We start from the raw sequence: 12477 nt of genomic DNA on the forward strand, positions 1-12477 counted from the left end.
GTATCATTTCTTCAAACGAAATTGAACATTATCAATTATATTTTCGGATGTGACGAAATTATGCGTTAATAAGGCATAGCAGCAAAGCATATAGTTTTACAATTTAAGGTAAAAATCAAGCCCTTTTAACATTGTTTACGTTCGTCTTTTAATCGATTATAGAAAGTTTTTTAGATATATTTCCCGTTTAATACTTTAGAAATTTAACATTTCCACTAAGTATGTAACTGAAATATATTACTCGTTAGAAGTCGTCGTGGCCTAAAGGATAAGACGTCCGGTGCATTCGTATGTAGCGATGCACCGGTATTCGAATCCCGCAGGCGGGTACCAATTTTTCTAATGAAATACGTACTCACAAATGTTTACGATTGACTTCCACGGTGAAGGAATAACATCGTGTAATAAAAATGAAACCCGCAAAATTATAATTTGCATAATAACTGGTGGTAGGACCTCTTGTGAGTCCGCGCGGGTAGGTACCACCACCCCGCCTATTTCTGCCGTGAAGCAGTAATGCGTTTCGGTTTGAAGGGTGGGGTAGCCGTTGTAACTATACTGAGACCTTAGAACTTATATCTCAAGGTGGGTGGCGCATTTACATTGTACATGTCTATGGGCTCCAGTAACCACTTAATACCAGGTGGGCTGAGAGCTCGTCCACCCATCTAAGCAATAAAAAAAATCGTATATCTATTAAGACACTTTTTCAATCTACTGGTATTCGTTTAACAAGATTGAACTACTCGTATGTAACGAAAATATTTAATAAAAAATGGAGACTTGAAAGAACAAGCGAAATGATATAAAACTTGACAAACAAAAAGCAACGTCGGCAGAAGAAAGGCCCCGGCGAGATTCGAACTCGCGATCTCCTGTTTACTAGACAGGCGCTTTAACCAACTAAGCCACGGCGCCACACGAAAGGTAGTCGAAAATTTTGATACTGTTACAACACAAAATTTCTTAATACAAGGTTAAAATTATATCAAAGGGTAAAATGATGTGTAAAAATAAGATATAACATAAACAGTCTTTTAAATATCAAAGGATTAAAATACTATTTGGTTTAAACGACATTTTTGCAACTCTACAAGACGGTCATTCAAAATTTTAAATTTGCAAAAGATATGGTAACAAAAAAACATCTTCAGCTATTTGAATGGAGTAAACTTAATCAATGTTCAATTTAAAACATCGAACTGTTGTTGCTAATACTAAATATTGAAATGTTGAATGTTCAAGTCGGTAGGGCCTCTTGTCAGTCCGCACGGATAGGTAGGTACCACCAGCCTGCCTATTTCTGCTGTGAAGCAGTAATCCGTTTCGGTTGCAGCCGTTGTAACTATACTTGAGACTTTAGAACTTATATCTGAAGGTGGGTGGCGCATTTACGTCGTAGATGTCTATGGGCTCCAGTGACTACTTAACACTAACCAGGTGGTCTGTGAGTTCGTCCACCAATCGAAGCAATTATAAAAAAAACGCACCTTTTATCACAAATATAAATTTTGCGTAATGAGTGAAATGTCGTTTAAACCAAATATCCTTTTATCCCTTATTATATTTAAAACACTATTTTTTATTACACCTCATTGTACCTACTGCTGTTTCTCTGAAAACTCTGAAACCACATAACAACAGGTGGGCTGTGAGCTCGTCCACCCATCTAACCAATAAAAAAAAATTAAAAAAATAACCTACCTACTTAATGTTAAATCAACTTCATATTTATGTTGAGTACGGATTTTAATTCACAACCCCTTTGGCGCTAAGACAGTTCTTCAAGACCATGGACATCATAATGTGAATCTCGTCCCTAATCTTAAAAGACGAAGTCGTAAAACATAATTAAATTGAAATAGCCTATCAAACAAAACATAAAACATCTGGTAAAAGAAATAATAAATTAGGTACATATTAAAAATTAGTAATATTTTCCAAAATAAGTTGTAACTTTAACAAAAATTAAACAGAGATAATATAGATAGTGAGTGCGATAAAAAATCATCGTTAATCATTTAGCTTGACTTTTGTAATATTCTACCAAAGAATAATAAAAAAAAATGCAGTTGAATAAATACATTAATTTGTATCGTACATTATAAAATTAAAATTAAAATATAAAACTTATTGTTATGCTTTTTTTTATTTGCAGATAATAACAACCAGTTACAATTAATCAATAAATAGAATACGTGATGCGTAAGACCACTAACTACATCATAGCCGGACGCCAGGGCTCAGAAACTGCAATAATTTAAGACAAATATTTCTTTTATACGAAAACTAGCGACATCTTGTAGCGGATGCCCTTAAACTTGTATGTTGTTAAAGTTAAGGCATTTAATTATTGTATAACTAAACACAGAAAATCAAATAATAAATCATAAAAGTCGTTATAGACCAATTGATTAAATTTTCAGATCAATTTGTGGTTTCTGAAAATTATTAAAACTTTCATTAAAAATATAATATAGGATTAGTAACATGTTACAACCATCTACAGTAGCAATGAGAAACAAATCGAAGCGAAGCCATCTAGTGGCCGACGCCCGTAAACATGTTTGTTGAGGGCTTGAGTTGCTCATCTATAACTAATTTATGTGTATTATCTATGCTCGACACTACAATAACGAAACCAGAGCAGTTGAAATTAAGCATCAATCACATAAGACTACCTCCATTTTTATTACAGGTGGTAGGACCTCTTGTGAGTCCGCGCGGGTGGGTACCACCCCCTTGCCTATTTCTGCCGTGAAGCAGTAATGCGTTTCGATTTGAAGGGTGGGGCAGCCGTTGTAACTATACTTGAGACCTTAGAACTTATATCTCAAGGTGGTGCATTTACGTTGTGGATGTCTATGGGCTCCAGTAACCACTTAACACTAGGTGGGCTGTGAGATCGTCCACCCATATAATCAATAAAAAAATAAATATTAAAAGTCTAAATCGTATTGGTAAATATTACAGTACGACGTGTCCATTTCAGGTTGTCAGTCATCTGTCTCAGAAAGCTGGAGAATGTTGCCCCATCTTGGTTCTGCAATATGGCATCCAGAATACACTTATTATAACAAGGCTCAATAACAGAGAGAGACTCAACATAACTATGGATAAGTTAGTTTAAAAAGAGTATTACTGGTCTTCTTTCATATTCCAATGAGGTAACATGACATATGTTTGTGATTCCGATACTGTGGTATATTCAGCGAAGCACTGCTCTTGCTAGGGCATATACTAGCAACGTCTCCCAGGCTAAGCCATGTGAGCTCGCCTACACGTTTTGATGAAGCTAGCATAACCCCTCATAGTTACTGTAAGTAGTAGGTAAAAAACAATGTTTAACATATCACTATCAGTATTGACTATCATAATTCACTAACGGTGCTTTTAGGTACCACAAGCAACAGTCATCCTTCTCGTCGAACCCGTCGCGGCGAGCAAAATCACCCACAGCCCATTGAGTTTCTCGCTGGATCTTGTCGATCCGGTGATAGATTTTGCTTAGCACTGTTCTTGCTAGGGTTAGTGTTAACAACCACGTCAGGTTTGAGTCCCGTGAGCTCACCTACTTGTAGGGTTACGCTGACATAGCCTCTCAAAGATGCCAGCATTGGTATGAAAAAAATAAAATAAAGCGAATATATCCTGACATATGCAGATTTTAGAACTTGAATATAAACGAAAATTTCAGATATAATGAATTGAGCAGTCGTGGCCGAGCGGTTAAGGCGTCTGACTAGAAATCAGATTCCCTCTGGGAGCGTAGGTTCGAATCCTACCGACTGCGACGTTACTTTTTGACCACTATTTTGAAAACGTTAATTTTAGTTTTTAACATTTGCAAAAAAAAAGTGCATAATAGACATACCGCCTATCTTGTATCTTTTTCAATGAATAAACATTTTTGCGTTCCAATTCAAAGGTATGGCCAGCTATTACATAATAGAATTGAGACTTGACCTCATGTCTCACTATAGATGACGAGATATCTATGGGTGCCGATCTGGAGAAAACACTTCTTGAACTCACAAATATTGAAATTCGGTAGAAGAAGATTAGTATTTTTGAAAGATTTTGTTTAAAGCGCTGCTGTCTTCCTGACACTTCAAGAATAAATTCGACTGAAATTATTTAAGGGCATGGACATGAACGTTTTAAGTTTAATATTCTTTTAAGTTGAGCTTAATGCGGTTGGAGACTAAAGTAATCAGTTTATTTTCATTGTGTGGATGTCCTTTAATATCCTTAGCCGAGAAATGAAGCATATTAAATCAACAATGAACCCAAAAAAAAGTGAATTGCTGAAAACTTAAAGAATAATTACAATATACGATATGAATTTCGAAACGATTTCTGGAACGAGAAAATCCTATCATATCGTTTAGGTCAATGACGTTCTGTTATATTAATTAGGGCCACGAAATTAGCGGTTAAATAAACGCACATGAAGCAATAAATCTACCGTTTTATTTGCATTCCGTTTAAGCGCTGGGGATATTAATACACGGAAATTCCTGTTAGTAATTAGCGGATGTTGTTTTGTAATAAAAACGTAATGTAACTAACGTTAGAGTAGGTTCATGGTTTCAGTTTGAAGCAGTAATGTATGTAAGAACAATAATTAAGGAGCTGAAAAAAATTATTTCGCGTTTCATATATATTTTGTCTGTATACCATATCACACCACCACCATATCATACCAAAATGCATTTCTTTTAATCGACTTATACTATTTTATTGCTGGCAGGGCATGTTGTGAATCCGTACCTTGTTGTAGTTCCTAATATATTTCATATGAGAGGCAGTCATGCTGTTTAAAAGCTAAGACAGCCGTTATACAATACAATTGGTATTTCAACGATGATTCGATGTCTATGGACTCCGGTAACAACTTGAAGTTAAGCTGGCTACTAATTCCTATCTAGCTAATGCCATGACATCAACTATCCCAATCACAGACGGGTGCCTACCCCAAAATACTTTTCTTAAAGCGTGTTTGTATTTTTTTATTCAGTAGTTTAATCAGTAGTATACGAATAAACGTTTCCGGAAACTCGGGGTTTGTATACGCTGTTACTTTTTAAATAATCAATCATCACACAACTTTTCATTCAATCAGTTGATTTTCATTTTCGAAACAAACTTGGCAATATCTTTGCGATTAAAAAGGACAGCTTGAAGTCTTGAGCCATGTGCATATCAGAAAAACTCTAGCTTAAATCACTCAGTTCCCGAGCTCTTTGTCATGTACCTACAGAAACACACGAATACTGGTGTTCATTTCCTCCTTTTTAAATACTAATATGAAAAAACTGGCAAGCACTTGTTGATTTACAAGTATTTAGCACAGATTCAACGTACTCATTAAGTTAAAAACAACAAATAACTCTACAGAGTAAAACTTGCATACATATTTTACCTGCATTACCATAATACGCCTCTAAACAAGTTTCTTTTGTGGTTCTATCAGACGAGTTTCTTTCTTGGTTCTACTTTTGTAGTCGTACTCCAAAAATATTTCGCTTGACACGACTCTATTAATATATTTTCCTAATATAAACCATTACTTCTGTGACTAGGCACTTTTAATCCAGATAACATTGGACGCTGTAATAGGAAATAGGGGATGTATATTGTTTCGGAATCCTAAAGAGGGTATTGTAAAGACGACCACTATAAGTTGATTTCATTCAATGTCAGAGAAGTTAAACAAGCCGCTGACCCAGACGACTGTTTTGTCTTTTCTTAAAAATAAATATGTATAATAAATTAAATACCTGTAATTACCTAGAAGCACCTTCATTAGAGTGTTAGTATTTCGATAGGAAACCATTTCACTTGCATTTAGTACTTTAGCTGTGGCTACTAAAATTCCTGATCGCCTTGATGATAGGTTGGTGACTTAACGAGTTCTGGGTTCGATTTCTAGTTAGGGTCAATCTTTAAGATAGATGTGGTATTGAAGCCATTTAATGTGCGGAGTATTTAAGTATATGCCTAATTTTAATAGGCATGCGGTTATTTAATTTTTGTCATTTATTTACTTTCAGGGACCATTTATAAATTAAAATATAAATTAGCTTGATATTTGTTGATTCGTGAACTGCATTCATAGTTGTGCCCACAAAAGGTTCAACATATTTTGGACTATTTTGAAAAATGTTCACCACTGACGTATATTGCGGTAATGAAGCACTCGTATGTGCTCTTCGGTCGATAGGGGAAGTAATTACAGACTCGATGCTTTGTAAAGAGGGAGTGTGGTTGTCGAAATACCACTGGGATTCCGTATGATGAAGATAAATGATTAACGATTGCGATAAAACGACTTTATTGAGTCTTTCGGAATTTAGCAAGTTATTGTTTGGTTCTGTCGCTTAGTCTTAGAATCAGAATTAAAAATTTATAAAATTACTACATTACATCAATATTAGGGAACAAAAGTGGTTGCAGAATTAGCTGAAATTAATACCATAGGCAAGATAACTCACATCGTCTTCGAGGATAGAAAACGGCTCATTATATTAGGTCTTTACTTTTCTTTATTTTTTTATTTCTATAAATTTTAATGTGAACCCATGGTATCGATACATTTCCGTCAGCCCAATGGTAATTTTTCAATGGCCTTCTTAAAGAAGATACGTGTACGAGAACCAACAAACTCTTTTCAAGGCATACAAGTCACACTCAAAGGCATTTTGTACTCGGATATTGAAGTTTTTCCTTGCCAAGAAATTATCCAAACTTTGGAAAAAAATAGAAGTCTGTCGGCAAGGTCTGGTGAGTACTGTGTATGAAGCAAAACTTCAAACCCTAGCTCTTGTACCTTAAATACCGTCTGTTGTGCCTTATGAGGCCGGGTTTTGTCGAGTAGGAGCAGCGGGGACGAATTACCAAGACTAGCCCGAGATCCGCAAGTTTCTACATTATTGTGTTCAATTCCTCACAGTACACATCTACGGTAACACTGGTGCCATAGAATAAGAGTCTGTGATAAACGACACCGGCACTGGACCGCCAAACAGTGACCATGACTTTTTTAGGGGTAACTTTTCTTTTGGAATATTACGTAAGTGCAGAACCAGGGTCTAACCAACACGATAACCGCCTACTATTATCAAAAATAATAAATTTTCATCGCAAGTGACAATACGGTTCAAAATCCCTTCGTTTCTGTGCTGTTAAGCAACGCAAGGCATACCATAACGTGTTCGTCGCGCTGGCGATCGTTCAGATCCTGCGGCACTAACTTATCAAGTTTTTTTAACTTGCCAATTCGACTCAAATACATTAGACGGTTTTTGATCCTATCCTATAGCTTCCACTATCGCCTTTGATTCGTCCTTGTTGACTTTAGAATTCGGGCGACCACGAGGTTCATTTTCTAGATCACAATTTCAATGTGAGAAGCTTTCAAACCAATAACGAGTTGTGAGTTCGTTTGCAGTGTTTACTCTGTACACGTCATTAATATTGTGAGCCGTTTGTGCGGCATTGCTACCGCGACAGAACTCGTAGATAATATTACATAATGACTCGTATTTTTATCGTGTCCATATTTATGAAAAAGATACAAATGTAGTGAAAACAATACGATAGTCGATTAACTAATGACTGAATTTGAAATAAAATTCGACGTTTAAAAAAAAATTCACAATCCTCACTGGTGGTAGGACCTCTTGGGAGTCCGCACGGGTAGGTACCACCACCCCGCTTATTTCCGCCGTGAAGCAGTAATGCGTTTGGTTCGAAGGTTGGGGTAGCCGTTGTAACTATACTGAGACCTTAGAACTTATATCTCGAGGTGGGTGGCGCATTTACGTTGTAGATGTCTATGGGCTTCAGTAACCACTTAACATCAGGTGGGCTGTGAGCTCGTCTATCCATCTAAGCAATAAATAAAAAAAAGGCAACTTCATAGGTATAAACTTATTACTATTACTTATTACAGAATACTTACTTGCAATTAGGCTTTGAATTAAGACGAAATGAAACAACTATTTTATAATAATCACTCATATATTCACATTTCTAACGTATTACGATATTTACAAATGTACAATTTGAACTCGATTTTAAAGGTTCAATTAAATAATACAATACATTAGATAAAACATTCGTATAAAGTACAATCATTTTGCTAAGTTTTTTATTTATAAGTTATATTTAAGATATTGTGTGTGCATTGAACAATATGAAAGTTGAAAATACAAAGACATGCCTTTTTAATGGCTCCAAAAGATTTATTTCAAATTCGGATTGATGTAACATCGTGAATTAAATCAACTCCAGCCTTTGTGGGTATTTCTTAAATATCTGACATTAAACTAAAATTAAATTAAGAAAGATATGCAACAAAATCTTTAGCTTCGAATTAATTTGTTATTCATGGGTGTGTGGCGTAATCAGCAGCCCGCAAGGTAAAGCAGAATGCTAACTAAAACAATCCAATTAGTAGTTATTCAGTATTTTGAAATATTAATGATTTGCATTTTATAACAGTGAATATAATCACGGCGCTTTATGTTTTTTGGCCCCAAATGACGTCACGAATTATGTTGTTGCGTTCAGTGAGTTTTTGAAAATTTACCTGGCAGTTTTAAATTAGTGTTCCCTTTAATCAAGATGATTAAATAATATGTAATACATGAGTTTAATGGCAATCATTTAAAAGCAGTATAAATACTACAAAAGCACGCTTGGGCAACAAATCGATTTTTTTTTCCTGATAATCCTAGGGGAAATATTGAGACGGAGTAATAAATTTATTATGCTGTATAATCTATCCTTGATCCGCTTACAAATTTTCAAGTTAATCGGACGACTTGAAACTGGTCAAAATTACGTTTGAAACATCTTTTTACATGAGAATTGTATGTGTCAGAGTGTTTGACCTGTTTAATAAAGGTCTATGTGATACAGGACAAACTTAAAAATCGTGTTAAAAACGTAGAGTTAACGTATAGATAATAAGGTTTGAAATAACGGTGTCATTACAATTTGAGATTTTTTAAATGAGAGCCAAGAACTCGAACGTAATTGATGCATACGTGTGACTGACATTTTTAATGTAGTCTTATTAAAATGCTGACGAAAAATGTACATATTTTTTATTATGCTAGAACAGTGGAAATGATGTTCTTTTGTTGTTTTGAATTCTTTTAAATGTTTCTTGATTGTTTTTTGATTAATACATTATAATATCATTTAACAATCTAATTTCGGTATCCTGTAATATATATTATATGTAAATATAATACGTTCCAATTGGTATAAATGTTATGTTCTCGTGTAAAATGCAAGTATGTATAAAAAACTGTCAGAAAAACGGTCATTCCTTATTATTTCTTTAATTGACATTAGTCTTCATTTTGGCACTTTCTTCTATGTTTTCAACTTGATACACACTTAAAAAAATGTATATATACTAAATGAATGCATAGTACAGTTTTTTCTTTGATACAAAATGTAATAAACAACAATGGTTGTTTTTTTAAATTAACGAAAAGCATTCTTTTTTTATTGAAACAAACAAAATGGACAAAAATATGTCAATCGGTAATCGTTTATTACTTCTCAATTACAATAATTGTAAGTTCGACTATGACTATGAAACATGCATAATACATATTTATATTAAGCTTTGTACACAACATCAATTATTCACAAAACTAAATAGATCTTTTCAGTCCTAACAGTAAACCGCCTAGGAACCTGTTTCAAGACCACCATCTGAAGGCATCTGGTGCACTTTGAAAAAGCTCTTCACTGCTTTAAGCAATGAAATTAAGGCCGGCGACTTTAAACAAGTCCAAGCTTTTGAAATTACAGTTGTCGGACCGTTCAGAACAATTCGTTTCAGGATTATATGATAGATTTTATTTTTGCTGTGTCCTTCCGGTATGCGGTCACGCGTTGCGGATAGAGGAATCGGACAACGTGTTAATCCCAGCTGAGAATAGGACATCATGTCTCAAGGTGAGTGGAGGCAACCACGTTACATTTTGGGTCTCCTGTTACCGCTTAATTGTTACTAAGAGAGCTCAGTCATTAATCTAAGCAATAAGAAACAAATGAACACACACCTCGAATATGGAACACCTCCGGCTATGGAATGAGCTCCCCTCCACGGTGTTTCCCGAGCGCTATGACATGTCCTTCTTCAAACGAGGCTTGTGGAGAGTATTAAGCGGTAGGCAGAGGCTTGGCTCTGCCCCTGGCATTGCTGAAGTCCATGGGCGACGGTAACCACTCACCATCAGGTGGGCCGTATGCTCGTCTGCCTACAAGGGCAATAAAAAAAAGAATAATTCTTTTATAGTACGCACATACCGGTGCGATGACGTCACTTATGCAAATTATGTAATTTTTCATGAGAAACTTTGGAAAATTTAACATCTATATATATATATATATATAAATGAATTGCCGTTCGTCAGTCTTGCTAAAACTCGAGAACGGCTGGACCGATTTGGCTAATTTTGATCTTGAATTATTTGTGGAAGTCCAGAGGTTTAAAAGGTAGACAAATATGAAAATGCTCGGAATTACATAAATATTACAATTTTCTTTTTCCTTTGATGTGTCCCCCGTCGGACGGATTCCTCTTGTTTGTTTTAAGTTTATTTTATACAAAAGCTTAGTTCTTTTGTTTATCGATTGGGCACTGCGAAGTCTGCCGGGTCAGCTAGTCTTATTATATATTATAGTTCTGCTAGACTATAGAAATAAAATAATATTTAAACTACAACTTTAAAATTCATCAGTAAAAGCACATTTCTCTTGTCTCACTAATAACTATTAAAAAATGTATTTTCTATACTCAATTCAGTGTTAACAAAAATTGAATAAGTGACTTTATAGCACCGTATGTGCGAATAGTAATATTACGTTTTCTTTATTTCAAAGAAATGCTTTAGGCTTCGAGTTACTCACGCGCCGATGCACGTTTTTATCAGAAAAGATAAAATGTTACAACTATAAAAACCTGTGTACTGGATTAAATTAATCTCGGTGCCGGAGATGTTGCCACAAAAAGACATCACATCGTGGACATAATTCAATAAGAAACAACAAATTATATGATTTATTAATTTTTTGTTATTGCCCTTGTAGGCAGGCAGACGAGCATACGGCCCACCTGATGGTGAGTGGTTACCGTCGCCCATGGACTTCAGCAATGCCAGGCCAAGGCAGAGTCAAGCTGCTGCCTACTGTTTAATATTCTCCAGAAGCCTCGTTTGAAGAAGGACATGTCATAGCGCTCGGGAAACACCGCTTATGCTTGTCGTTCTGATTTTAACATATTTATTTTGTTATACATTTACAAACGTCTGACGCAATAAAGTCAGAGGCACGTTGACATACGTATTTCGTAGTTTCAATTATTATAATCGTTATTTACAGAAACATTAATTTACTTAACCCTAATATGGCAGTACTGAGGTTATGTTGTATTATGAATCGTCGTATATTTAAGATAGATATGAACTAATAAATTCTTAGTACAATAACAGTGATTGATAAACACAAATCCCTGGAAATATTGGTAGTTCGAATTGTGCCTGATGGTATGAAGTACCATAAAGATTTTGTCGAATTTAAGACAATTTTATGATGGAATAATTTAATAAATGTTGAGTTCATCGGTACGTTCTGTCAGTGTCAAACACAAAGCAAATCATGCCTTTCGGATTGAGGGATGTGTTTTCATAGAGAATTGCTTTTTAAAGATAACAGCTATGACATTTATGTTTCGCGTTTCAAATCAACAAACAAAAATATCAAACCTGCTTATAAATAGTAGGTTTATTTAGATACTCAAAAAAATTAATTGTTTCTCGATTCTGAAATAAAAAAAATATACCTGAATCGGGTAATCGATTTAATCTCTATAAAATAAGGTGAGACAACAATCCTATTAGCGTTTTAATGTGGTTACTATAGATATATTATTATAACGGCTTCACTTTTTTGCATGCACGGGCGATAGTTCACGGCCTGTCTAATAATGCTATAATTTTAATTTAAACAGGAACTTCGTCCTAATCTTCAATTCATAGAACCGTAGAATCATAAACTTCACTCGGTTTGAAGGGTGGGGCAGCCGTTGTAACTATACTGAGACCTTAGAACTTATATCTCAAGGTGGGTGGCGCATTTACGTTGTAGATGTCTATGGGTTCCAGTAACCACTTAACACCAGGTAAGCTGTGAGCTCGTCCACACATCTAAGCAATAACAAAAACAATATGTACATAATATTATGTATTAGATATCAAGAAACATATTTCTTCTATGTCAAAATTTTGATTCCACAAATGACGCGTCTATTTAAAGTAACCATCACTAAAAACTGTACTAATTAAAACTTGCAAATGCAATAATAACTCAAAAAAATTACCACTTTAAAATGTTAATACTGTAAATAATCTATGCACAAATTAGGTATGAATAACCTCACCAGACCAT

At 34.9% G+C, this 12477-nt stretch overlaps 1 protein-coding gene and 2 non-coding genes across 3 annotated transcripts in view; 1 reads left to right on the forward strand and 2 right to left on the reverse strand.

Moving 5' to 3' along the window:
• Nucleotides 1-844: 844 nt before the first annotated feature.
• Nucleotides 845-918, reverse strand: TRNAT-AGU (transfer RNA threonine (anticodon AGU)). Its single transcript has one exon. It is a non-coding gene; the product is annotated as a tRNA-Thr (tRNA).
• Nucleotides 919-3711: 2793 nt separating this feature from the next.
• Nucleotides 3712-3793, forward strand: TRNAS-AGA (transfer RNA serine (anticodon AGA)). Its single transcript has one exon. It is a non-coding gene; the product is annotated as a tRNA-Ser (tRNA).
• A 4213-nt stretch (nucleotides 3794-8006) lies between these two features.
• dnt (tyrosine-protein kinase Dnt) overlaps nucleotides 8007-12477 on the reverse strand; it is a 49347-nt gene continuing 44876 nt past the window's right edge. Inside the window, exon 7 of the transcript XR_016323060.1 lies at nucleotides 8007-10289. The gene's annotated coding sequence lies outside the window, so the exon portion shown is untranslated. The remainder of the gene's footprint in view (nucleotides 10290-12477) is intronic.

Source organism: Bombyx mandarina, chromosome 05 (genome assembly GCF_030267445.1).
Source record: "Bombyx mandarina strain Sakado chromosome 05, ASM3026744v2".
Lineage (NCBI taxonomy): Eukaryota > Metazoa > Arthropoda > Insecta > Lepidoptera > Bombycidae > Bombyx > Bombyx mandarina.